The sequence below is a fragment of the Stegostoma tigrinum genome, chromosome 11 (genome assembly GCF_030684315.1).
Source record: "Stegostoma tigrinum isolate sSteTig4 chromosome 11, sSteTig4.hap1, whole genome shotgun sequence".
Classification (NCBI taxonomy): Eukaryota; Metazoa; Chordata; class Chondrichthyes; order Orectolobiformes; family Stegostomatidae; genus Stegostoma; species Stegostoma tigrinum.
Window position 1 is genome coordinate 41,375,880 of NC_081364.1, and position 26,560 is coordinate 41,402,439.

Below are 26,560 nucleotides of genomic sequence, written 5' to 3' on the forward strand. Positions count from 1 at the left end.
TTGTCCTCGTTTTGCTTTGAACTGGTCAGTGGAGTAAGATAACAGTAGGTTTGGCACTCCACAGATTGACAATTTCTACTTCCTGACAGGGTTGTCCTCTTGCTGAACTTTCACCTCCCGAACCCAACTGCCTTCATTGGCCAGAGAGCACCGAGCGAGCCGAGCCGAGGTGGGGGGAAGAGGAGCGCAGCGCTGCGTCTCCCGGAGTCGGGTTGGGCTGCTTGGCCCAGCAGCTGTCTGCTACAGAGAGAGAGTGGAGCGCTCTCTCTCTCACACACACACTTTCAACATTTCCACAATCACTTTCATTGCTCCTTCAGAGCCCAGAAATGAGAGAGACGGTGAGGTTTTTTTGGTGATTAGACAGAGGACGGGGAGGGGGTTTGTAGTGACTGCTTTATTTGTGGTGCTCACGCCAAAGTTGCTGTAGCCGCCCTGTACTGCAAGCAGAGATCCTGAAGCAAGCAGCAGCTTCCCCCCTCCCCTTCTCTGAAAAGCTCTGATACATGTTGTTTACACAGCAGGTGGATATGACGTCAGGGGCCAGCTTACAGCAAAAAATAACAACATCCAACTCCGCGATTTGTATCTTCCAACCCCCCCTCCACACACACACACAAACCACTACTCCAACAAAAAAAACTCATTAAGTTCGCTAGAATTGTGAATAATGAAAAGTGGAAGGGGAAAGCGCTGCGGGAGCATAGGGAAAGATCTGATCAAGTGTTGAGCTCGGTCCCCGCTTTCTAGTTGGTGCTGAAGGGATTTTTGTGTGTTTGGAAAGCGGCTGCTCTACAACGTAGTGCCCGAGCGGAGTAATATATTGTTATTTATTGTGTGCTTGTTGCATGCTTTCTCGTACACAATCGCATGTGTGTTGCAGGGTCAAATTATCTCCTGGTTGCCCAACAACCTAAAAGCAGCACCAACTGGTAAGTTTGAATTTCATTCTTCTGTCTGTCTCTCTCTCTCCCCCCTTGCCCTTCTCGCTTTCAGGTTTAACTCTTTCGGCTTGGCTTGGCTCTAATTTCCTGCAAAGCCCCACGTGCAGTTTGGGGTGTTTTACAGAGAAGAAAAAAAAATGTTTGTCGTTTGTCAAAGTGGGTTTCGATAAATAATTTGCATTGGCAACGCAGACACAACTGCTGCTGGGGTGGTTGTTGTTGGGGGGGAGGAGGAGGAAGAGGAGGATGTGGGGTGTTAAGCTGAGGTGTGGGAGTCCCCGGGGCTTGTTTTAGCGTGAGGTTATTCACCAAGAGTAGGTCAGTTTGAGGGAGTTGAGTTGCGCGAGGTTTCTCTTTCTCCTCCTGCAATTTCGCTGTTGTTTCCCGTGGAGTAAATCGGCGGAGACTTGACAGGCTGGAGGAGACCGAAAGGGATCTCTCTTCTAGGATCACACCATTCGTGCAGGGGGAAATAGTCACATAGTGTGCGAACCGCACGAGGGAAAAGGGAACTCCTGAAAGTTGTCACTTTTATTTTTTGTCGCCGTCCTGTACTTTTCAGAAAGACTCATGCGAGTTTGGACGGGTTAGGGTTAGCATGTCAGCATCGAGTTACCTAGAAAGTCATCGAAGTTACGGGGGTGGGTGGGGGGAGGTGGAGGAGGTAATTGAGGCTCCGCGGTAATCATGTAGTCATAGTTTAAGCAATCTACGGCATTCTACCGAGTTTTCTCTACTAGAAGTGTATCGGTTTGGGGTGGAGGGTGGTTGCTGGGGCGGGGGTAAGTACAGTAACTTAGTGCGAAGTCTGGCCTCTGTTCGCCAGCTTTTTCAGTGCGGCCCCGAACACACTTCATCGCCACTTTCTCCAGTTGGCGGGCCGCTGGAAGCTCCAACACTGGGAAGTAAAGAAACCCACAGCTCAAGGTGCTGCCGATTTCTGACGTCCTTCAAAAGTTCGATCGAGCAAGAAGCGCGCTGCTGCTAAACCCGGGCAAGTTGTAATTCACACGGCCTCCAGCGTGAGAGAGAGCAAGTCTCCCACCACCTAATCTCCGTAACCGAAACAAGTAGCAGCTCTTTTTTTCTACGTGTTAGAGACACACAGCGCGCAACCTCCTCCTTTCTCTCCCCCCCCATCCCCACCTCTCGCTGGGAGGTGACATTTCCCCACGGGAACAGGAAAGTCCACTCCTCACTGTCCCTGGTACTAGGGGAGGATGAGGTGAGGTGTCCAGCGCTGGTACTACTTGTGGTAGTGGTGGGGATGAGGTGACTTAGAAAGGGGTCGGAGGGGTGAAAGAAGTGGGGTGTTTTCTGCATGAACCCGAAATTTCCCAATACCAAATTGTTTACAGAGATGGAGAGTTGCGCCCAGCACCCACCCACCCCCACTCCAGCTGCATCTGGCGCCTCCGCGACTTTGTTGTTAACTTGGTGTTTGTTTAACTTTTTCTTGTTGATGAAAGGTTGGAGCTGCGGCTGTACGAGTAGCCGCCGAGTCTTTTGTTATGGTAATGCCGGTGTTTGGTCAGATCTTTTCCTGCGAAAACTTTCCTGTCAGAACTGCTCGCGCGCGACAAGCGCTCTCGATCCCCTCTCACAAACACACACAGAATGGAACAGATCTCACGTTTCTTTTTCCCTCAAAAAAAGCGGATCTTCAGTAACACACACACAAAAATAAAACAATTTTTGCATTGGGTCGCATATTTATTCGGCAGCTAATCCCTGACTCAGTTTTTAGCCTGCTCCCCTGAAAGTTTGCTCGCTTGACTTCGCCGAGTTTTGGCGGCTGCTGGGCGGACAATGAGTTTTTTGTGTCTGGCGGGGACGGGTGGGGGGTCGTGCGGGTTGTGTTTAAAGAGGACAGCGTCGATAAAAGCAAGGTACTGCTTCTTATTAAAGACAGGTTCATGACAAAAAAAATGTGGAAAAGCTAAAGTCAACCAAGGTCCTTCCGCGCGCGCGCACACACACATGCACTCTGCCCCCCACCCCCCACGTTTAGGACCTGTTTTTGCAACACCTCTTGTAATTTAGCTTTGGTCACTTCTCATGCCCTCCAAGGTTGTAGGGACTGTAAAGTTGTGTTGGCGGTAGGGTGGGAGTTTTGATGTTTAATGTTAAGCCACAAAGAAGTAGACAAAAATCCACAAAAGTGGAATTCAAACCCCCCCCCCCCCCCCCACCACACACACACACACACACACACACACACAACTCTTCATCTTGGATTACCCAGTGTCTGAGAAAATCGCTCTAAAGCAAACAGCCCGGCGAGAAGCGATCCTTGACAACCCAAGAGCAAAGTCAAACGGCGTGCATATCAAACAAAGTCCGTGCTGGGCGGTTGTCAAGGGTCCGCTCTTCGGGAGGCTTTCAACCGTGAGCACAGGCGTTGCTGTCTCGACGGCTCTCTGCACAACAAACGCCCGCGCACGCAATTGGAAAACCAGAAAGAGGGAGACGATGTGAGTGGAAGCGACCACTTGCTTCACACCAACCCCAAAACCTCCACTGGTCCAGAGGAACTTCAGAAAGTTTCTGTGTTAAGACAAGATTCAACCTTGAAACACCCCAGCATTTGAGTCATCAGAATCCAGTCTGCCTAAGTCCATTCTTAACAAGTTGGGGCATAAGGGATGATTATTTAGACCGAGATTTCGTCTAAGCGTGTCTGTGTAGGCGCATATATAACTTGTATGCAATGAACAGTTTTTAAAAAATCTGCATTATTATTGATAAAATCATATTTATAACCGACATTGTAGTTCGTTTGGTTAAGGAGCCATGATCTAGGCACTGATGATTGGTTTTCGTTGGATCGTGCTGTTGAAGTGCAATTTTGTTATCAGTTGTCAAATAATGGCTGGAATAAAACCAAGCAATACTTTACTAGTACAAAATATAGCATTGCAAAAAATGACTGGTGCAACGCCTGATTTATTTATCTTCAGACTTAACATGCTTTGATAGCTAGCACTCATGTGAACAGATTGGGACTTAGTTAAAATTTAGTTATGGTAGGGACTTTGCAGAACTTTTATTAAGATGACAGAACAGGGTTCAATTAGTGTTTATCTACAAGTCAGTTATGAAGAGACAGTTAAGCTTAACACCGGTTAAGCTTCAATCTCCTGTCAATACTGTACACAGTGTGATAAAGAAATGTAAAACTAAGTATCAATATTTGCTGATACTAATTTTTGTACTACATATGAATGATCCCACTTTCACCAGAGAAACTACAACAAGGCACGTATTTTAATACAAGTAATGTCTATATATTTTAGTGAAACCTACAGAAGTATGTTATGGTTGTAATTTAGTTAAGTATATGCAATTCACTGAATGATGTTTTTACATTGACACCATTTGTAATCACATCAAATGTAAACAATTTCAAAAGCTAACCTAATTTCCTATCTATAGTCATTACATCCATATATCTCTACATCAGTTTTTATATGACAAATTGCGCAGAAACACACTTTTATTTGTAGCTGTTAGTACATGTTCAATTATAAAAATAGATGATTTATAAAAATAGACGAAAGTAACAAAAAAGTTGACATTAAAAAGTACCAGTTGAACAAAATAGAATGATTAAGTACACACTAACATTAAGAGAAATGTAATAATACTTGAAATTTTTTGAAAGAAGTTATTTAGCTATAATGTTGACAAAGAAAAGAATGCTGTGTTTTTGTTAGGCAACATTGACGCGAGTGTATTGAACCAGTCAATCAGCAGTAGAGTCTTCCTTCTTGTGGTAGTTGAGTCACTTACTTGCTTTGCACTGTTGTGGCTGTAGATTTGAGTCACAGCACAAGCTGACATTTGAAAATATCAACTGTGAGGTCTGAACTAACGACTGGGACCCTACTGGGCCATATGAGCAGTTAACCATTCTTTCAACTAAATAAAGCTTGTGGAATTGATGTTCTGTGATTGATTGGAGAAGTTAGAAATTCAAAATCTTGCAAGTTGCATGTTATCTAGGAAACTCATTAGTGTGATTATACCAGTGGCAATTCCCGACAATTCACATTAAGCTAATCTATATATAATGAAAACAAAATTCACACTTTATATAGTGTAAGCCATCGACAGGTTTAAGCCGCTTGTTATCACTATTATGTTATTTCATATATGGTTATCTTTGTGGATGATAATCAGAACTATTTAGAAATTAGGATTTTCCATCTTTAATAATTAATCAGATTCCTTAATTTCACTTAATATGGATGTTACTATGGTAATGAGATTCAATACATTAATATTTGCCAGATATGCTTAGTGAATGCTGATTGTCATGCTGGATGTACATTAACAGCTATTGCCATTTTATGGCAAATAATCAGTATTCATACCTGTACATAAATTCACAAAAATTGCTGGACATGCAATCCATAGTAAAAAAGTAATTGGCTGTTAATGAATAAAGTTGGCATTAGGTATTGGGGAATTAATGATTTTTGAGAATAGTACATTAGCAGAGTGCTGACAAACCTAATTACATATAAAGTAAGATGTAGATATATGGTTTTGTATCTGCAGATCAATATACTTCCCAAAAGAGTACCAGATTCTCTAGGGAATTTTTATATAATGGGTTCAGTTTGACTGTTTGCCAATGGCTTTTGTCAACCAGCAATAACATGAATGGGTTTTAAACCACTTCTAAATGCTGACTAAGCCTGTATACATTTTGTTTTGCATCTTAAATATCTGAAGTACTTTTTCAAAGTTTATTTCCTTCAAATTTTCAACAGTTTACTGCTTTACTATCTAAAAGTTTATTTTTGCATATGACATGCATGGTGTTTAGATGTGAATGCAAATGTGAAAAGAAATCACTTCTCAGATTTTGCAGGCAAGCTGAACTGATAGAGAAAGGGCTAATGATGCATGACTCTTGAATACAAGCAACACATTCTGTGCAAACTAACAAGCCTACATGAGAGCAGTTGCAGCAAAAGTACTATTTGATTACTTTCTTTCTGAAAGATAGTTGTTTATTGAGATCTGACTAGTTTTTATGTGTTGAGGAGTACACATATTTTAAAGATTATTGGAATGGTATATTTTAACTCTGCAAGTGATTTTAATTAATTTGTTTGCATTTCCCCGTTTCATTGAATATGTATTGACTTATGATCAATTTAATTTTGTTGATTTCTTCTTTTAATTTTCCTGATCAAAAATAATTAATTTTTGCTTGTGAGTATCTCTTAATGTTTTCAAATCATGTTTGATTGATTGCACATCAGGTATCTTGATCTGAAGACTGAGGATTCTGCTTTGAAAGTAGACTAAAAATGGTTTCATTCCACCTTTTTGATTATAGTGTTCTTTCACTTTGTTCTAACTGTAAGCTAAAAGCTTATTTCTGTCAAATTTTATGACTTACAAAAATCAACTCCAGTAGTATAACAAATAAAGCACTTAAAACTGTGATTAAAATCCTCTTTAAAACTCTAATGAGTTTAAATTTACATGTTTGTAAGCATAACACTATTTGTTTACACTATGTCCAGAAGGCCTGCCGCCAGTCCATTTATGATAATATGCCATAATAACATTTTTCCATATATAGTTAGAAGGCAGAAGTATTATATATTATTGCGGTTTGTCATTATCTTTGATTGACAACCAGCTTTACAGATCCAATGTAAACAGTGAATGTCATTTGCTGCAATGATTGAAGTTTTAACAGCTTCAGAATGGAAAGAATTGAAATTATGTTCTTTTTCCATTTTAAGAGAATACATAATTTTGTGTGGACTGTTGATAAACTACAGTCGCAGTTGTGTGGGCGATTCAGTTTTAAGGAGCTCTGAAATGTTAATAAAATCTTACAATGTTAAGGGTGGTCCATGTAAGCAGATTCAGAAGTTGAACACTTTATTTTCTATGCATTTTTTTGAACAGTCTCAATGATTAAATACTTGGATAGTTTTTGAGAAAATAAAAGCTGAACAATTTAATTATCACAAACAATATTGTTTAATTTGAATAAAGCAGTATTTATAATTAATAACATTATTGAACTTTCATCAAATATGTGAATTTAGTTGTAGTAAAGTATCCTTTTTTAGAAAGTGAAGTTGAGATTAGGATACTCTAAATCACAAATGACAAGGAAATGAATTTAATTAGCTATTAATTAACAGAATCAAAGATATTATATTGCAGTGATGCGGGCGGAAAGTATACTGTTTAAATGGTATGTATGATACTTTGACATGTTGGAATGTCTTCATAGAAATGTTGAAACGTACCTATGGGAATTACTGCGATCGCTGTATCTGCCAAGGTCACCTAAAATTTCTCCCTAGTGATTAAAATCTTGGTTGTCAGGTCAGCAGGCAACAAAAAAGTAACAAATGATATTTGAAACTGAAAGTTTGCTTAGCTTATACACACAGTTTTCTTTTGGAGGTGAAATGAAAACTGCAAAAAACATTTGCAGCATTGTCACATAATATAACGAGCATTCATGATTGTTGTAGTGAGATATTACTATGATACTGGATCAGTCACACTTTGATTGCTGATCGCTTTCCTCAAGTGAGTCAGTGTCAATTACTGTATGTTTGTCTTAGTTTGAATTTTCCTAAGGTAACTAATTTTTGAAATAAACAATCAACTTTGGTATTGTTCAATCACGCGGAATGTGTGGACAGTTGTAATTCCTCAATAGTTTACTGTTTAATTAGAATTGTCAAACATATTTTGTATCAACTGGATTATTATTTAGGGGATGATGTTTATTGTTTTAAGAAGTAATGAAACAAACCTGAAGATAACCCGTATGTTGTAGTGGAGACCACTTTAGGCTTTGAAAAGCTCCAAAGGATCTTTGCCTGGTACCTTCAAAGCAAGTAGCATGTAATATACATTGCAAAAATTTTATAAGCAATCTGTGCAACCTTGATTACACATGCTGTTTATTTGCACTTCACATTGTAGTGGACAAATTCATTCCTTAACCTGGTGACAAAACCTACATTGAGTTTTTAATATTTATCACACTCTCTATCCCAGCTCACAACTAACTTGATTGATAGAATTGATATCTGGTATAAGAAAAACTAGCCAGTGCACTTATAAAAAATGCTAAATGCTTGTAATTCAGAAAGCACCTTTATGCTTGAAAAGGCTGTTTAGCTGCAAGCAAAATCTAAAGGTTAGAAACACGGGAACAAATAGACACGGTTAATCTAACAATACGTTTAAGTATTTTAAAGCTCATTTAACACCAGTGAATTCATTTTGTTTTAGTTTAGTTTTGAAACACGTTTTATGCACACTCGTCATAGGGAAATCATCCTCTCTTTCATAAAAAGGAATGTAGCCCTCAACTTGTAATAAACTTTTAGGCTGCATTGTTCTGCAACTGGTTATATATGTCTGCTTCCCAAAAATTACATTTGAAACCAAGTTTGTTTTTAAAATTTTCCTTTTTTTCAGTCACGGTTAAGTTCAACACCATTGAAATGAATTCTTATTTGCACAGTATACATTCTGTTATTGGGCCTTCAAAGGGCTCCACAATATAGGACATAATAAGTCATGGTTCCAGAAGGGCTTGATTCTCTTCCAAATATGGTTGATACTCTTTTTGGGGGTGCTGGGTTAGGCCATTCTGTGCCTTGAGAGGATTCTCCCAAGCCTCCTGTCCTGGACAAGCTTCATGGATGTGACCTTACAGGCGAAAATGAACATCCCTGTACATATCTCTGCTATTTTGATGTAAAGGCTCCCTGGGTACCTCAAAGTTCTTGACAACAACAGAACTTTGTTTTGCCATATGTCTATTTATTTGCTTTAATTGGTTTGTAATAAATTACAGGAAGACTAAATGTAGTTATGTTTGGATATACAATTTATGTTCTAAAACAATACCCAAATCTAAGATAAAAATAAAAAATTTCCTGTCACCTCGCTAGGTTACGTTTTTACTGACACTGATTGACCTTTACTTCTGGTGGCAACTGACAGTGTGTAAGCTTCAGCAGTAATTGTTAACAATTTGCTCCATGGGGGTAGAGGGAAAGATGTCAGAGCAGAGCCCAGTCTAATTTCAACTGACTTCCAACAGGGGTCATTGCTCATTTGTGTTTTCCCAAGCAGATATTCTCCTCCCTTATCCAGGGGCAGTGAGGCTGATTATCAAATGCTGTTGTTGCCTAACTGAGGTAAAGTAATGTAGTACAGACTGAGGGCTTGGGTCCTTTACTAGCCTGTAAGACTCAGCTACCTATTGGATAAGTACACTGACTGATTAGGAGACCCCACACAAGTGATTTAAACACAGATTCTGTTGGAAATGGGATTGCTGGCAGGTTGCTTTCATTATGATGTTTCCTTTGGAAAAGTCAATTTGTGGGACAGCTCAGCTTAATAAAAATACTTGTTTGCATGTGTGTAATGCATTAGCTTTTGCCACATTGTCTGTTGTGGTTCCTTACTACTAGTAATGCATTAATTCAACAAGCACAGTATTCGATAGATATCTGTCCAGAATAAATGTGCACATTCAGTTTAAAGCTCACTAAGTGGACAAGAAAGTTTTTGACTGTGGTATGTAGATAATGAAACCAAGGTGCAATTTTAGATTAAATCATCCCCGATGATCAGTCACACAGTGTATTGCAGTTCTTGGAAAAACAAATCTAATTACATACAGGTAACAAAATGTATCATTATATCACCAAATGAGGTGCTATCATTCAGTGATACAAACATTACAACCGTTGTACTATGGTATGTAAGATATACACATTTCCTCCTTCTGCCTGTGCTGACTTTGTTGTTATCAGAATATATTTTCAAAAACAAGATATGTCCTGTTAAACCAGTACTTTTAATTTGCTAAAAATGGACTAGTTGACAAGATGTAATGATTGAAATGTGAATGAGAAATATTGGCAAAATAAGTAATTAATAAAAGATGTAATCTTCAATATTGGACTGTTGTGCCTATTGAGAGGAATTGAAAACTGGGCTCTTGAAGCAACATGAATTTAGACTTTGCGTAAGCCCAGCACGTAGGATACCCTCCTGAATCACCTGATCATAGAAATGAGCAAGTTTTTTTTTACTGGTCACTATATTCAAGATTAGTGTAGCATTTTGGAATTTCTTGTAAATTTTCATTACATAGTTACTTATAATTTCTTGACTAAGCCTTTGAATGAGGTGCCATGAAATAATTAAGGTTATCAAAGGAATTGCAGAGAGATAGAAGAGGAAGATAATTCATTGATTGATGATGTAAATAAAATTGAAAAGCAAAGGAATGAGAACTGTATTTATTGTTGGAACTGGTAATGGGAGCATTATTCTTGTGTCAAGAATTACAGTGCGTGATGATACTAATTTAAATACCGTCATTTGGGCAGAGTTGTAAAATTGTTTTAAAGATTAAGCGGGCAAAATGCAATGTTTGTGACTTTGTGACATTCTTTTAAAAAAGCATGTTAAGTACTAGTTTGCATGAATCTTTGAAAATTGCAATATCTGGAATGCAGAAAAGTATCCTGAATTGACTTTAAATGTAGTTGAAGGAATAGAGAAACATAAATATTACCTGAGAAAGAATATACTCACATGCTGTACACTGTGGAATTAGACTAGTGTGAAGAGTGTGAAGTGCTGAATTGTACCAAGAATCAGCTGTGTCAATTTCAAGGATTTTCTTGGAGGGATTCTATCCATGGGCTGTTACACATAATCACATACAGTTCTCTGCAGGTCACTTCATTATGTCACCACATCTCTATGTTATCCTGTTTGCGTTATCATGTGCTTGTCAGAGGCGGAAATACTTGCCATTGGCAGGAGCTCCTGGCTTTCCTGGTGTTGGGGCCATATTTTAAAGCCCAGCCATGTACCAGATCAATTGTTACCAGCCAGGACCTGCCCTTCATAGTGGATAGAATGGGAGGGAATGATAAAGAAAAGTTGAGGGCACATAGTTGGCATGTCTAACACTTGCTTGTAAATACAAGCTTACATTTGTGAATGAATTGTAATTTTACATAATTTTTCTAATGAACTGTCAGCAAGACAACAGCCACAAGAATCAAGTTACACAACTTACCTGACCTTAGTGTTAACTCAGTTTGAACGCTGTCCAGGTGAGTTCTTCCCTAATGCCCAGCGGAGCATAGTATCTTCTTATTGCTCAATATAGGAGCATCATGTACTGGAAAGCCTGTAGATGGTTGAAAACATGCATTTTTATTCAACAACAAGCATTTCGTATTTACTATGGGGAAGGATATAGAAGATAGATAAATTAGAAAAATAAATAGTGAAATCTTGAAAAGTGTCCATATTACAGAGGAGGAGGTGCTGGATGTCTTAAGTCATATAAAGGTGGATAAATCCCGGGGACCTAATGAGGTGTATCCCAGAACTTTGTGGGAAGCTCGGGAAGTGATTTCTGGGCCCGTTGCTGGGATACTTCTATCATTTATAAGCATGGGTGAGGTGCCGGAGGACTGGAGGTTGGATAATATGGAGCCATTATTTAAGAAAGGTGGTAAGGAACTATAAACCAGTGAGCCTGATGTCAATTGTGGGCAAGTTGTTGGCAGGGATTCTGGGGGACAGGATTTAAATGTATTTGGAAAGGTGAAGTTTTATTAGGGATAGTCAACATGGCTTCTTTGTGCGTGGGAAATCATGTCTGTCTAACTTGATAGCATTTTTTAAAGAAGTGACAAAGAAGGTTAATGAAGACAGAGTGGTGAATGTTGTCTGTATGGACTTCGGCAAGGCGTCTCACAAGATTCCTCATAGTAAACTGGTTAGCAAAGTTACGCATGTAATCCAGGGAGAGTTAGCTATTTGGATATGAAATTGGCTTTAAGGTAGGAGATAGAAGGTGCTGGTGGAGGGCTGTTTTACGGACTGGAAGCATGTGATCTGTGGTGTTCCACAACAATCGTTTCTGGGTCCTCAGCTTTTGGTCATTTACATAAATGATTTGCATGTAAATATGGGAGGCATGGTTAGTAAGTTTGCAAATGGCAGTGTAGTGGATAGTGAACAAGGATATCTCAGAATACAGTGAGACCTTGATCAGATGGGCTGAGCAGTAGCAGATGGAGTTTAATTGAGTTAACTGTGAGGTGTTGCATTTTGGTAAGGCAAATCAGGGCAGGATGTATACACTTAATAGAACAGTATAGCACAATACAGGCCCTTTGGCCCATGATGTTGTGCCGAACTTTTACCCTAAAACTAAGGTCTGTCTAACCTCCACCCCTAACTTATACTGTCATCCACATGCCTGTCAAATAGCCACTTAAATGCCCCTAATAAGGCCAACTCCACTACCCTCTCTGGCAATGCTTTCCATGCTCCTACCACTTCTATCAAGTCACCTCTCATCCTTTGTCTTTCTAGAGAAAAGCTCAAGCTCTCTCAACCTTTCCTCGTAAGACCTTCCCTGCATTCCAGGCAACATCCTGGTAGATCTCCTCTGCACCTTTTCCAATGCTTCCACATCTTTCCTGTAATGAGGCGACCAGAACTGGACACAATACTCCAGATGTGGCCGCACCAGGGTTTTGTATAGCTGGAGCATGACTTCACTTCACGGCTCTTGAACTCAGTCCCTCTATTACTGAAAGCTAATACATTGTATGCCTTCTGAACAACTCTAACCACTTGGGTGGCAGGTTTTAGGAAAATGTGGACATGAACCCCAAGACTTTCTGCTCCTCCACACTGCCAAGAATCTTCCTGTTAACCCTATATTCTGCTTTCAAGTTTCTCCTTCCAAAATGAATCACCTCACACTTTTCAGTATTAAACTCCATCTGCCACTTCTCAGACTAGCTCTGCATCTTACCAATGTCCCTTTGTAACCTAGAACAGCCCTGTGCACTATAGACAGCTCAACCTACCTTCATATCATCCGCAAACTTACTAATCCACCCCTCCACTCCTACATCCAAATCATTTACAAAAATCACAAATAGAAGAGGACCTAGAACAGATCCTTGTGGTATACCATTCGTAACTGAGCACCATGTTGAATATTTTCCGTCCACTACCACCCTGTGTCTTCTAAGGGTCAGCCAATTCTGGATCCAATCTGCCACATTTCCTCTTATCCCATGCCTCCTTACTTTCTGCATGAGCCTACCATGTGGAACTTTAACAAATGCCTTACTTAAATCCACGTATACCACATCTACTGGTCTACCTTCATCCATGTGTTTGGTCACCACTTCAAAGAATTCAGTAAGGTTTGTGAGGCATGATCTTCCCCTCACAAGTCCATGCTGACTATCACGATTCAAACTGTGCCTATCCAGATGATCATAAATCCTATCTCTCAGAGCCCTTTTTGATAATTTGCCCACTACTAAAGTAAGACTAACTGGCCTATAATTTCCAGGGTTATCCCTCTTCCCTTTTTTGAACAAGGGAATGATTTTTGCCACTCTCCAATCTTCCAGCACTATACCCTTGGACAGTGAGGACAAAAAGACCAGGGCCAGAGGCGCTGCAGTCTCTTGCCTTGCTTCCCATAGAATCCTTGAATAAATCCCATCAGGCCTGGGGGTTTTATATACCTTCAAGTTCCTCAAAATTCCTAGTACGTCTTCCTTACTCACATTGACCTCCTCTAACCTACCAGCCTGCTTCACACTGTACTTGCCTACACTAGGTCCCTCCCAGTTGTGAATACTGAAGAAAAGCATTCATTAAGGACCTCTGCTATCCTTTTAGGCTCCATGCACAAATTTCCTTTACATTCCCTTTAATTATAAGGTTCTGGAGAGTGTTGCCAAACAAAGAGACCCCCGGGTACAGGATCATAGTTCCTCGGAAATGGATTTGGAGCTAAGCAAGGTAGTGAAGAAGGCATTTGGTGTATTTGTCTTTACTGGCCAGTGCATTGAGGAGGAATTGGGATATTATGTTGCAGCTGTACAGCATGTTGGTTAGGACAGTTATGGAATACTGCATTCACTTCTGGTCTCCCTTCCAGTAGGAATGATAATGTTAAACTTAAAAGTGTTCATAAAAGATTTACAAAGACTTTGCAGGGATTAGAGGGTTTAAGCTGTAGGGAGAGGCTGAATAAGTTGGGCATATTTCATGCGGCACATCGGAGACTGAGGAGTGACCTTATAGAGGTTTATAAAATCATGAAGGGCATGGATGGGGTGAACAGCCAAGGTCTTTTTCCCAGGGTAGAGGAGTCCAAAACTATAGGGCGTAAGTTTAAGATGAGAAAGGAAAGATTTAAAAAGGGACCTAAGCGACAGTGTTTTCATGCAAAGAGTGGTGCGTGTATGGAATGAGCTGCTCGAGGAAGTGGTGGAGTCTGGTACAATTGCCAACATTTAAAAGTCATGTAGATGGGCATGAAGAGGAAAGGTTTAGAGGGTTATGGGCTGAATGCTGGCAAATGGGACTAGATTAATTTCGGCTATCTGGTCGGCATGGATGATTTGGACCGAAAGATCTTTTTCGTATTGTACAACTCTATGACTCAATGAACAGTAAAAGAAAAGAAAAAGACAGACAAAAGAACAAGCTTTATTTATGTTGGAGAACAGTGTTTATTTCCCTTTTGAGTAGCAACAAATTTATAGTCTATCAGATCACTGCATCCAGCTCACATCTATTGGAACAGGGTGACCATTGGGTCCTGTCTAGCCTGTGGCACCCACCATTGCACTGCTTTGCCTTGCTGAAGGTGTGTTCCTCCCTCTTAATGTCCTCTGGAGCCTGCTCAGAAGACTGCTGCCACTCTTCCAGCTTTTCAATGTTTGTCAGAGCCCCTCACTGCATCAGTTCTGTGGAACATTTTTTGCTAGCCTTATGCAGCACCCTTAATCTGGATTGTATTGCAAGCCCCTACAAATGGATTTAAACGTCGGAGTCTCAATTTCAGTGCTTCATGATAGTCCTGGTCAAGGAATGGTCTGCATCATATCTATGTTCAGCCTCAGTAATTGTAACAGAGGCAGGGAGTGGATCTTGTTTATCATTGACAATTCTTGCAAGTCAGTTGGTCCTTGATACAAAGCAGGAACATAATAATTTTCTAGTATATAGGCATCATGGTAGCTCCTAGGTTGTTTAGTGCAGAATTTTACGATGTGGTACAATAGTCACAGATGACTTGTACATTTATGGACTGGAGCCTTTTTCTGTTGATGAAGTCAGCTGTGAGATATGGCCCCCTCAGTACAATCTACAGTGCCTTGCGCTTGGGTAAAGCCACGTACTGTTTGGGCTGGAGCGCAGACCTCATCACAGTTGAGATGAAGCAGTGTGGCTTCGTAAAAATTGCATCTGAACAGGCCTGATACATTTGTAGGTTTAGGATTGTGAGATCCTCCACAAGTCACAGTAAATCCTTAGAAGCAGCAGTTGCATAAAAAAAATTATTGCACCTGTCACCTCTGCGATCAGTGGGATAGGACGGCCTCTCGCTGCTTCAGGTCACAGGCCCTGTTTGTGTACGTGCCTTAGTTCAGTAACAATGTCCAGGACGATCAACAGTTTTCAGAAGTAATGTGCCTTGCTGATTTGGAGGAAATGACATTGAGAATGAAAAACTCTAGCCTCATGTATCCCAATCGGATCTTCATCTGCAACCCTTTCATGTGGATGTTGTTCAACAACCACTAGGTTTTGCTGCTGACCCTGGCTCGCTGATTCCAGTTCTGTTCTTCCTTCATTTCTTTGTGCCTTCATTGCACCACACCGCAATGATAACATCTGCTGTGACTGTATCCATTGTTTATGGTTGCCAAGGACCTGTGCAGGGAATATCAGAAACAGAACTGGTTCTTTGCAATATGAACTGTCAGCATTCACATCACACACAAATTACAGTTTATCATAGTGTTCCATGATGGACTATATGGTGGACAGTGACAAGGATGGTGGTAGAAATCAGCTCCATGCCTTTGTGAGATCATGGATTGTCTGTATGAATTGTGGCTAGAAGGCAAAACTTTTAAGACTTTCCAGTTGTTTGATTACTTCTGCCTCAGAGAGATGACTATGATCAATCTGTACTGACCAGTGATATGGTCAAGATTGCTTGTGACCAGAATTCGGCACTTAGAGTTGGGCATTGCAGGCATTTCACATGCGTGTCTATTATTGAAGATACCTTTAGCTTGTACTCTTAAGTGCCTACTTAATGCATTTGCCTCTTGAAGGGCATCTCATCGTTGATGAGTAAAACCTGCATATACAGGCAGAAGAAACTGCACCCACTTCAGTTTTGGAGATAATGGGAACTGCAGATGCTGGAGACTCCAAGATAACAAAATGTGAGGCTGGATGAACACAGCAGGCCAAGCAGCATCTCAGGAGCACAAAAGCTGACGTTTCGGGCCTAATGGAGAGAAAAGAAGATAGGTGGCGAGGAGAGTATAGGTGGGGAGGTAGGGAGGGGATAGGTCAGTCCAGGGAAGACGGACAGGTCAAGGAGGTGGGATGAGGTTAGTAGGTAGCGGGGGGTGCGGCTTGGGGTGGGAGGAAGGGATGGGTGAGAGGAAGAACAGGTTAGGGAGGCAGAGACAGGTTGGACTGGTTTTGGGATGCAGTGGGTGGGGGGGAAGAGCTGGGCTGGTTGTGTGGTGCAGTGGGGGTGCACTGCCACAATGATGCCACCCGAAGGTTGCAGGAACAGCAACTCATATTCCGCCTGGGAACCCTGCAGCCATATGGTATCAATGTGGACTTCACCAGTTTCAAAATCTCCCCTTCCCCTACTGCATCCCTCAACCAGCCCAGTTCGTCCCCTCCCCCCACTGCACCACACAACCAGCCCAGCTCTTCCCCCCCACCCACTGCATCCCAAAACCAGTCCAACCTGTCTCTGCCTCCCTAACCGGTTCTTCCTCTCACCCATCCCTTCCTCCCACCCCAAGCCGCACCTCCATTTCCTACCTACTAACCTTATCCCACCTCCTTGACCTGTCCGTCTTCCCTGGACTGACCTATCCCCTCCCTACCTCCCCACTGACACTCTCTCCACCTATCTTCTTTACTCTCCATCTTCGGTCCGCCTCCCCCTCTCTCCCTATTTATTCCAGTTCCCTCCCCCCATCCCCCTCTCTGATGAAGGGTCTAGGCCCAAAACGTCAGCTTTTGTGCTCCTGAGATGCTGCTTGGCCCACTTCAGTTTTGGTTGAGTTACTTTCCATTTCCGTTAAATGTTTACGATTTGCAGAAGGGAATGCAGGTTATGCTTCGCAAAGTGAGTCGGAGGCTCAGCGTGATAATAATGGCCTCACTTCGCCTCCTTCAGCCTCCACGTTTCTTTCTTCAATGTTTGAGTTCTTCAGCAGTGTTCCCTGCAAGCTGGATGGCTGCAGAGTTGCTGGGAGGATCTGCATATGCTGATACATTAAATTCCGGTTGCAGAAACTGCTGCCATTTTCAGATCCTGGAGGTCTGTGCAATGGCGGAAAAAAAGGTGAGCGAATGTACCTCTTCAATATTGGGCTTCAACACATTCCCACCAAATACCTTCTTCTGGGATTAGATTACCTACAGTGTGGAAACAGGCCCTTCGGCCTAGCAAGTCCACACTGCCCCTTGAAGCATCCCACCCAGGCCCATCCTCCTGTAACCCACACATCCCTGAACACTATGGGCAATTTAGCATGGCCGATCCACCTAAACTGCACATCATTGGACTGTGGGGGGAAACCAGAGCACCCGGAGGAAACCCACACAGACACGGGGAGAATGTGCAAACTCCACACAGACAGTCGCCTGAGGTTGGAACTGAACCTGGGTTCCTGGTGCTGTGAGGCTGCAGTGCTCACCACTGAGCCACTGGCCGCCCCTGAGACACTGTGCTGCCCTAGTCACCATCTTCCAACATTACTGTCACCATGTCAACCACCGTGGTACACTGTTTCCCTGATTTGAAGCTAGGGTGATAGGGCCTGTTGATGACCACCGCCCTGCAGTAATCGAGGTCTTCCAGTGCACCATCATCTGCCACTTTTTTATTCCCTTTTTATCATCAATCTGTTCAGAAGCAAATGGAACTTGGGGTAGGGACACTACCACCATGGCACAAGAGAGCCCGAACTCCACTTTTTTACTTTTTAAATATATTTCTCCAAATCACCCTTGGTTTTTATTTCATCTCTCACTCTTCCAGTTGCCTCCTTCACATTTTCCCAATAGCATTCCAGGCTGCTGCCTCCAACCCTCGTAATTGACTTTGTGTCCCTCCCTACCACAGTATTGGTTTTTGCTAAGGCCCTTGACTTTCACTGATAGATCTCCAGGAATGAATGTAGCCAACCCTCTCAGCTAACTTGAATGGACAATCCAATTGTTGATTGATCAGAACCCTGCCTTGATTTACTGCTGCTGCGTGGATTGGTTGCATTGGACTTTCAGGACCAAATGAGGGGCATTCTCCAGACTGTAGTGATATGGAAGTCCTGACTGAACCCTGACCATCCCGAGCTGCTGACTGACTGTGCCAAGCCTTTTGACTGAGAATGAATGCTGCCCTTAGCTGACTGTTGTGGAATCACATGACTGAAGACTGTTTTCCTTGATGACTGAGGACTAATCTCCTTAAGATTTGGTTGAAGTACATTCATTGTGTTTCCCAGGTAAGCTGCTGCTGAGTGGTGTAGATGTCAGATCTTTGGCTCAGCATTGCTGTAAACCATGACAAATTTCCTGGCTTAGTGTCTGGACTAAATAGCAAGACAAGTATTGTGAGCATTTATGTTCTGCATGAGGTAGCAAAATGCAAGAGGATTTGCACAAACCCATGGCTTTAGTACTTATAAGGCAACCCTTCTGTCTTGAATAAGGGTAATACCCAAAATGTTGACTGCTCATTTCCTCCGGATGCAGCCTGGCTTGCCGTGTCTTTCCAGCCTTCTGTTTGTCTTGGTCCTCACCTTCAGCTGATTTTGTTATACCTTGAAATCTCAGCACTTAGATACATTTTTGTACATTTTAAGTTCTGCTGTGGTTAAAACGTTTTTGCTTACAGTGCAAAACAACAGATTCTTAAAGCAATGATTGTGTACTTGAGTTTATAAGGCATCCTTAATAAATATGGTAAACACCACTCAGTTGCTTTTCTCTAATGAATGGCAGGGTAAAGTTTCACATTCACATGAACCATTGTGTTATAAAGGGGAATAAAAGCTCTATTTAATGGGAATGAAATGAAAAGTAAAATAGAAAAGAGAGGTTAGAAAAATGTGAATAAAGTGGAAGGTAGGATCTAGATTCTATGTTTTCCAATGGGGTGATGGAGGCAGAATAGAAACGGAATAGTCCACTTGTTTTTACCACTACTGTCTTAGCTTGTCCAGTCAAGAATTACATGGCCAACTAGTAGCTATCTGGTGGGAAGAAAGCCAACTAAAGGTGTGAGGAGGGTGCTCAGCACCCAATTGGGACTGCAGGCAGGGACATCATGCAAAAGTGGTGTAATGCTGCAAACAGGAAATTAGTCATAGCTACAAGTTTAAAGGCGTCATGTTCCCTGAATGTCTCTTTATGTTCTATTGAAAGCCAAAAAATGAGGTTAAAAAGAACACAACATTGCTACCTTCACCAGCAGAATCTGCTGCTACATTCAGGGGGTGATCCCACTGGCAAGCCGTTTCTTCTGCCCTTGTGCTACCTTGGCATAGCTACGTAAAACACTCCCAAATATTTACATGGCCAACACCTGAAATGCACAACTAAAATTTTTGTACTGTTGGGTCATCAACAAGCTTAATAGCTTGTTAATTTTTTTCAAAATTCATTTTTGACACTGGTTTGCCTTCTGTAATTTTGGAAACTGGCATGATGATATTGAATTGCCAACCTGACATAATCACATTCTGTTTAATGTTTGCATGGTCATGATAGTGATGGTTGGGTGTAGGCTGGGACTGTGCCCCACCCGATTTGCTGATGTAAATCTAAAATCCAGCCGTAGGAGATATGAAACATGGTTTTTTTATTTCAAGTAGCTGCTCCCAGCCTGGCCTGCAGACAGCGGTTCCTTGGATCTTTCGCAGCTGGGTTCCTTGTTAATTCCTAGGAAATACAGACAGTCTTACTCCACTAACACAAATCCAGTCAAGTTCCAAGGGTGTACCAGTCTTCAGCATTCATGGCCAGTGCTGTCAAGACATGCTTATTGATTTGTGCACACTCAGCAGAACAGAAACAATAGCAGGTTTAACTTCTTTGCTGGGATGATGGACAGTTGCCAATCAGTGTAACTGCATTTTTTCATTTGTTATAGTACTGCTTTTATGTAATTTATTGTTAGGGTGTTAGTCATTAAAGATTTTTGAATCATTGTGTGGGTCATACTTTGTATCACAGTGCTTTAAATTCATTCTAATATCTGATCATCACAAGCCTAGATCAACATTGAAGGTCCTTGAAGGTATGACGTTCCAGGTCAGCATTCCAGTCAATGAGTTGCTAAGAATTAGATTTTAATTCAAGTGCAGATCTCAGGTCAGCATGATCATGTTTGAAGAAAATCATTAAAATATAATCTATGTTAATGGAAACTTGTATGTATGAAAATTTTTGTGTACGATATCAGAAGCAAATACAAAATATAATGCTGTTGCACTGTAACCTTATATTTCATTATCTTTCCCATAGTCGACTGATTAAAATGCACACTAACATTTATTTGGATTTGTATTTTCATAAAACAAATGAATTTTTATACCATTTGTTTATTTCCTGGATTCTTAGATATGAACTAAAAGATGACAAGACTGTCCTGACATTGCAGTTTATATATGCTATTGGATTAAAGTTGCAGATATTCAGAAGGAGAAATGAACATATAGTAACAACTGTGAATATGTTTGTCCTTTCTTTCCTTCTTTCTTTCTGTTACTTTGTTTCCACACTTTAGTTCTCTATCTTGTCACGCACCAATTCCAGTTCAAGAAACGTGAATGATCAGGAAAAGCAAGGTTTACTCATATCTGTGTAAATATGTTTTTGAACTGACTGCTGAACATTGTACATACTTCTGCTTTATTTTGCATAGTAACAACAGTGTAAGGTAAAATGTTCCCTCATTCAACACAGGTACTCATCTTATTTGGGGGCCATTACAAACCTGAGCTGGAATTTTACACAGACTTGGTGGCTTTGCCCACCCTCAGCTGTAAAGGCGGCAGTGGGTCCTTGCGGCACTGCTGAGAATTGAAGGGTGATTGGGGGACAACTGGACCCAGCAATTCAACTGGAAGCAGTGACCACTGCTGGGGCCTCAGGTGGAACTCAGTATTGAAGAAGAATGGAGCCGAGATCTGATTTGTGGATTTTGTCAGATTAACAGGGCCTAATGAGGGGGTTTGGGGGTCAATTCAGGAGGGCAGCAATGTGGGGTGTGCAGGTGACCACGCTGCTTGTTTGTGGCATGGGTATGGCTGGCTTTTGCTGGGGTGGCATGGGTAGCTCAGTGGTTAGCACTGCTGCCTCACAATGCCAGGTTTCAATGCCACCCTTGGGCGACTGTGTGGAGTTTGCATGTTCTTCCCAGTATCCCAAACATGGGTTTCCTCCAGGTGTTCTGGTTTCCTCCTACAGTCCGAAGATATGCCGGTTAGGTGGATTTGCCATGGAGATGGGCTGAATGGCCTGCTTCCACGCTGTAGGGATTCTATGATCTTAACCAAAACTGAAGCATCTTTTTCTCACTTTGCAAAAATCCTGAGGGTTTTCACCTCTGTCTTCTGGTGGCAGCAGGGGCTCATATGTTCTCATTTGTTGGCTGCTTAAAGATCATAATAGGCCCAAAGGTGGACAGAATGCCAGTGCCTCCACCTCCACTGGTAAAATATTTGTGTGGGGAAAGGAGAGTAGAAGACAAACCTTCACATTGTTTTTGAAGGAAAGAACACTGGAAATCAACTGGCTTGTCAATTAGTGGGTTGATATGGTACATCACCATGACTTAAATTTAAAGCCTGTCAATAATTTAATTATCATTTCCTTTTTACTCACTGTCAACCACTACTCAGTAATACCACTACCTTGAAGTAATACTGGGTAAAGTTTTCAGCTCTCTCTTGCAAGATATCAGCTTGGTAATTCAACCTGTCATTCTGTGCTACTGCAAGAAATTGGATGAATGTGCCAGTTTGTATTGAGTTATTCAGTGACTTTTGAAGCATAGAAGCCAAACTTAAGTGCTCCCAATCTTGGGACTTATTCATTCCTGAAGAAGAATAAATACTCTTGCATTGCAGTAAATGCACTTGTGTGCCATTAAGAACAAACAGCTGGATTGCACGATGTTACACGGAAACACATGTTTTTAATTTTGAATGAATATCCAGAAAACATAAGATACATAATTGTCTCATTGCTGTATTTTGCTAATTATTCCTCTTCTCTCCTGATGGTATTAAATCTGGGATTTAGTTCCATGGGCACTGGCTCTTAAGTGCCTCACCTAAGCAACTGTTCCTCACCTAAGCGACTGTTCCTCATGTGTGTGACCAGACAGTGAATGCCAGCATATGATGAATTGTGGCAGTATCACATCTGTCCTTGATTCTGTTCTCACCTGATATCCATGCAGGTTTATTTTTCAGTAAGTGTCAGTAACAATCTGGAATATAACCCAAGCTGGCTCCCACCCTACATATTATCCTTTCCTAAACCTGAATTTATCATCATATTGTTGCAGCTAAAAGTCATCTAAGTTGGTGTAGACCGATAACCTTCCTTGTGCTGGTCATGCCCACACTAGGCAGTGCATATATGTGCTAAGCCTTCCAGTGGAGTTTTCTTCAAATTCTGACAGCTATTATTTATCTTGATTCAGGATATTTTTACAATACTGTGTTTCATTCAAGTCTGTATAGTAAGAGTCGGTTGGCAATAACTGTACAGACTGCTCAATGTTGTGATAAAGTAAACACAAACTAATCAAAAGTCCTAAATCTTTAAGCTATTTCAGAAGGCTGAGAATTAATTTCTAAAGTTAGAGAAACAGTCTCTGCCTTTGGTCTCATCCTGTCAGGGAGCTTGACCTCAGTTTCAAAAGACAGTCCACCTGCATGTCCATTCTTGCTTAATAAGTTACAAGATGAGTGCACAATTACTGCATTGTGTGCTGTATTTTCAAAATAGGAATGCATCATTTAAATGTGTTAGATGGGCGGTTTTAAGTGTTTTCTGTTGGGCAGTGCCATGCAGCTTTCCCAGATGCAAAATCTATTGCTTCTATGAGTAGCTATTTTAGAGAGCATTGCCATATATGACTGTCTTGTAGAAATAAATTATTATATATATTCCCAATATCAAGATAGATGTCTGAAAAAAAGTTTTAAAATGTAATAACTGTGATATAGGTTGTTCCTAAAAGGAGCAGTAGTAAGCTTAGTTGAGCAATCTCAAGTACTGAATTATGCTGAGTACAACTGCTGAATCATACAAAAAATGTTTCTGATATCAACAAATTTGGCCTTATTTATATACAAGGAGCTTACATTCTTGGTCTCTCTCTGACCTTCATAAATGTACAAGTACTGTGACCATGTGTACAACTAATGGTTCTGATAGTACACTCCTTTTGGCAGTGTGATGATTCAATGAAGGTAGATACTCTTAGGATGTAGCTGTCAGCTTGGAATTCAGAGACAGTTTTTTGCCTTTGAATTGCTGTTGGCTTGAAATCTACTCCTGAAGTGGGATGACTTGAAACTTGGAACTTACACAGTTTACAGTCAGTGCGAAGCTTAGAAATGTGGGGTTGGTTAAATCAAGTCAACATGCTTAATGGGGTATAAGTCAGAAAAAAACAGATTGGAAAGGGGTTTCTGTGCCCTTTCTCAAGCATGTCACAAAAAGGCTGTGATAATTCAGGCACTGCCCACAATGCGCTTTTGAAACTTTGAGTTCTGTGTCAGCATGCACCAGATGTGGCAGTCATACTTGTATATCACTAACCCTGCAGCCAATCTGAAATACTCCACTCCTCTCTCATATTGTGCAGTCAAAGCACATTTGTAAAGATGTTATTACTTGAATGAATATTACAGATATTTCATGTTGTACTGCAATTAGTAAGATGCTATTTTGCTTTGTTTCACTTTGGAAGAGAGAGTGAAAGAATTTTCTCTAGACTGGGAAACAAACGAAATCGCCTGTCTCAGTTATGCATTAGGGATTTGAGGATTCATATTTTGATGCAGACCTGACACGCTGTGGTTGAATTGTTGAAAATATGAAAGTGCCTGATACAAAGGAGGTTATAGATACTCTCTATATGATGGTCTCACTGACTCGATGCTTTACAGAATGGTAGGCCCAGTGAAACCCACTTCAAAAGAAGCATTGGTTTTAAAAAGGATGTGAGCTACTCAGGTCATGGTGGTCTGCAGTATTACTGTGCCTTTCACATGCAAGAGACCTAGTTAGAATGAAATCACTGCTGACATTTTAACTGTGAATCCACAGTCTTGTTATATTGCTGTTTATAGTCTAAGCTGAGAACGATAATTTAAATGACAGTAAAAATGATGAAACTGATTGTTTTTAGTGTTTTACAGACAATCTTCGAGAATGTTAAGTAAATGATGCAGTTTATTTCCCTACGTTTTCATTCCAGTCTGTTGCAGGAAAGCTGCCAGATTTAAATAAGTGGTACCCAGATGGTATTCTTACGCCTCTGAGTTGGTACAGAATCTGTGAGGGAATAACTATGCTGCCAACAACAGCGCCTACATGCTGTAGGTCAATTGGGGGGAACGCCTGTTGCTTCTGTGTTTTGCATATGTAAATCTGTTCTGTTTTGTCATTTTAATAAACACAAGAAGCTGCTTTCTCTAGGGGCTGTAAATGAATTTGGAATGCAGCCCAGTTAATGAGGAGTTAGGAGAGGTGTTGTGGTTTGTGAAATGCTGCCACAGCTTACTTCCTCTGTGCAAACACATTGTTTCCTGGATGCTCTCATTTTCTGTCCCATACACACCCACAGCTCATGTTGTATTGAGGAAGTCACATTGATAGGCTGCTTCTAAATGGCATAGACAGAGAGGTTAACAAGTGCAGTAAAAGGTTGCAGAAAGTAATTTTTTTTCAGGGCAGAGTGGAATACAATTCTTTGGACAGGCTGTCTGCCACACTACTGCGCTCCCAGTCTCATCAGCTGCAGATGTGGCTAGCAGCCGTCTCAGTGAAGTTGTGAACTGTGTGATCTGTGGAGTTTAACAGCCAACATCTGCTGCAACAGTCTGATGGAAACTACAATGTGGAAATGTTTTTTTTAAGAAAGGGGAATGAGGTCTGAGATCGTGGTCCAACTTACATTGTCATTCTCCATATTTAAGAAAGTTTTGCAGGAACTTATTGCATCATCCACAATTGTAGATAATCACAAGTTTCATATTGAAGGTTTAACAAAGCACCTAAAACTTAATACACATTTGTGAGGAATTCTGAATGCGTTGCAATTGATCTGCTTGTTCTACATAGGTTTGATGTCACAATCTTGAGTGATACAATGATTTGATCAGCATTATTCTTCACATCACTTCAAGTAGATATTTATTCTTACTTGATGTACTTTGTTTTGGGCATTTTCAACTTTCAGAATTTGTTTCAATTTTACTTGTTATTTCATAATATAAAGTTAGGTTACTAGGGATCAATAAATATTATATTTTGTAACAAATGTACAGTTCACTGGCTGTAAATCGAATTTGAAAAATCCTGCTGGCCTGAAAGGTGCTACATAAATGCAAGTTTATTTTATATTCCTATTTCATTCCATTATTCATACAACAGATTCTTTCTAGTTTGCCATTGTAGTAACTGCCAATCAATAAACTTTGAAGGTCATACGGAACTTCTGAAGACCTGCATCTACAAGAGTTTTCTGATGCTTCAATGAGGAGCACATCTTTTGCTGATCAATTGCATGTCATTTTTTTTACATTTGCAAACATAGGAAATTGTAAAGATTAGGGCACCAGTTTTGTTGTAAATTCCATATCAAATTGAGGAAATTGGAATGATGTCTGTATTGATTGATCCATTAACTGTTTCTTACTGTCAGTCATTGTTTCTATCAGTTTAATGTGTAACCTATTATAAACATGGAAGAAATGTATTGTGATTTTAAGTAAGGTTCCAGTGTCACGGTACTTGTCTCCACTATACGTGAAGGATTGGAAACAATGGAATAGATAAGGTGCTTAATTTTAGTAATACATTAGAACTGTGCCTGACGGTGCTTGGTTTGTTTTGTTCAGTAGTATCATGTGTAATAAAAGGCCCTAGCATTTCATTCAACCTGAAAATTACAAAAGTGACATGTTTTTAAGTGTAATGTACGATTGGTGTGTAAAAAATGGGCAGATAAACTGAAAATGTTGAAGTATGTTTATCAATTTCCTGTAGTTTGTTTTGACTTTGCTTATTTTTGTACTGCGAATAAACCTCATAACATGAGATTTCTGTGGTTTGTTTCATTCTGAGTCTATGTTTTTTTCTGTCTTTTACTGTATGTGCCCCATGCTGGATGAAGCTGCCATGACATTTTTGAAATCTGGTGTTCACTGATGCAGCAGCATATT

At 40.7% G+C, this 26,560-nt stretch overlaps 1 protein-coding gene across 6 annotated transcripts in view; it reads left to right on the forward strand.

Moving 5' to 3' along the window:
- The first annotated feature begins 654 nt into the window (after nucleotides 1-654).
- The window catches only part of foxp1b (forkhead box P1b), a 483,509-nt gene continuing 457,603 nt past the window's right edge, over nucleotides 655-26,560 (forward strand). For 5 of the 6 annotated variants that reach the window (XM_048547287.2, XM_059649921.1, XM_048547286.2 and 2 more), the window contains exon 1: nucleotides 657-932. The gene's annotated coding sequence lies outside the window, so the exon portion shown is untranslated. Of the gene's footprint in view, nucleotides 933-26,560 lie in introns of all 6 variants that reach the window. The other variant, XM_059649922.1, reaches the window with a different exon arrangement.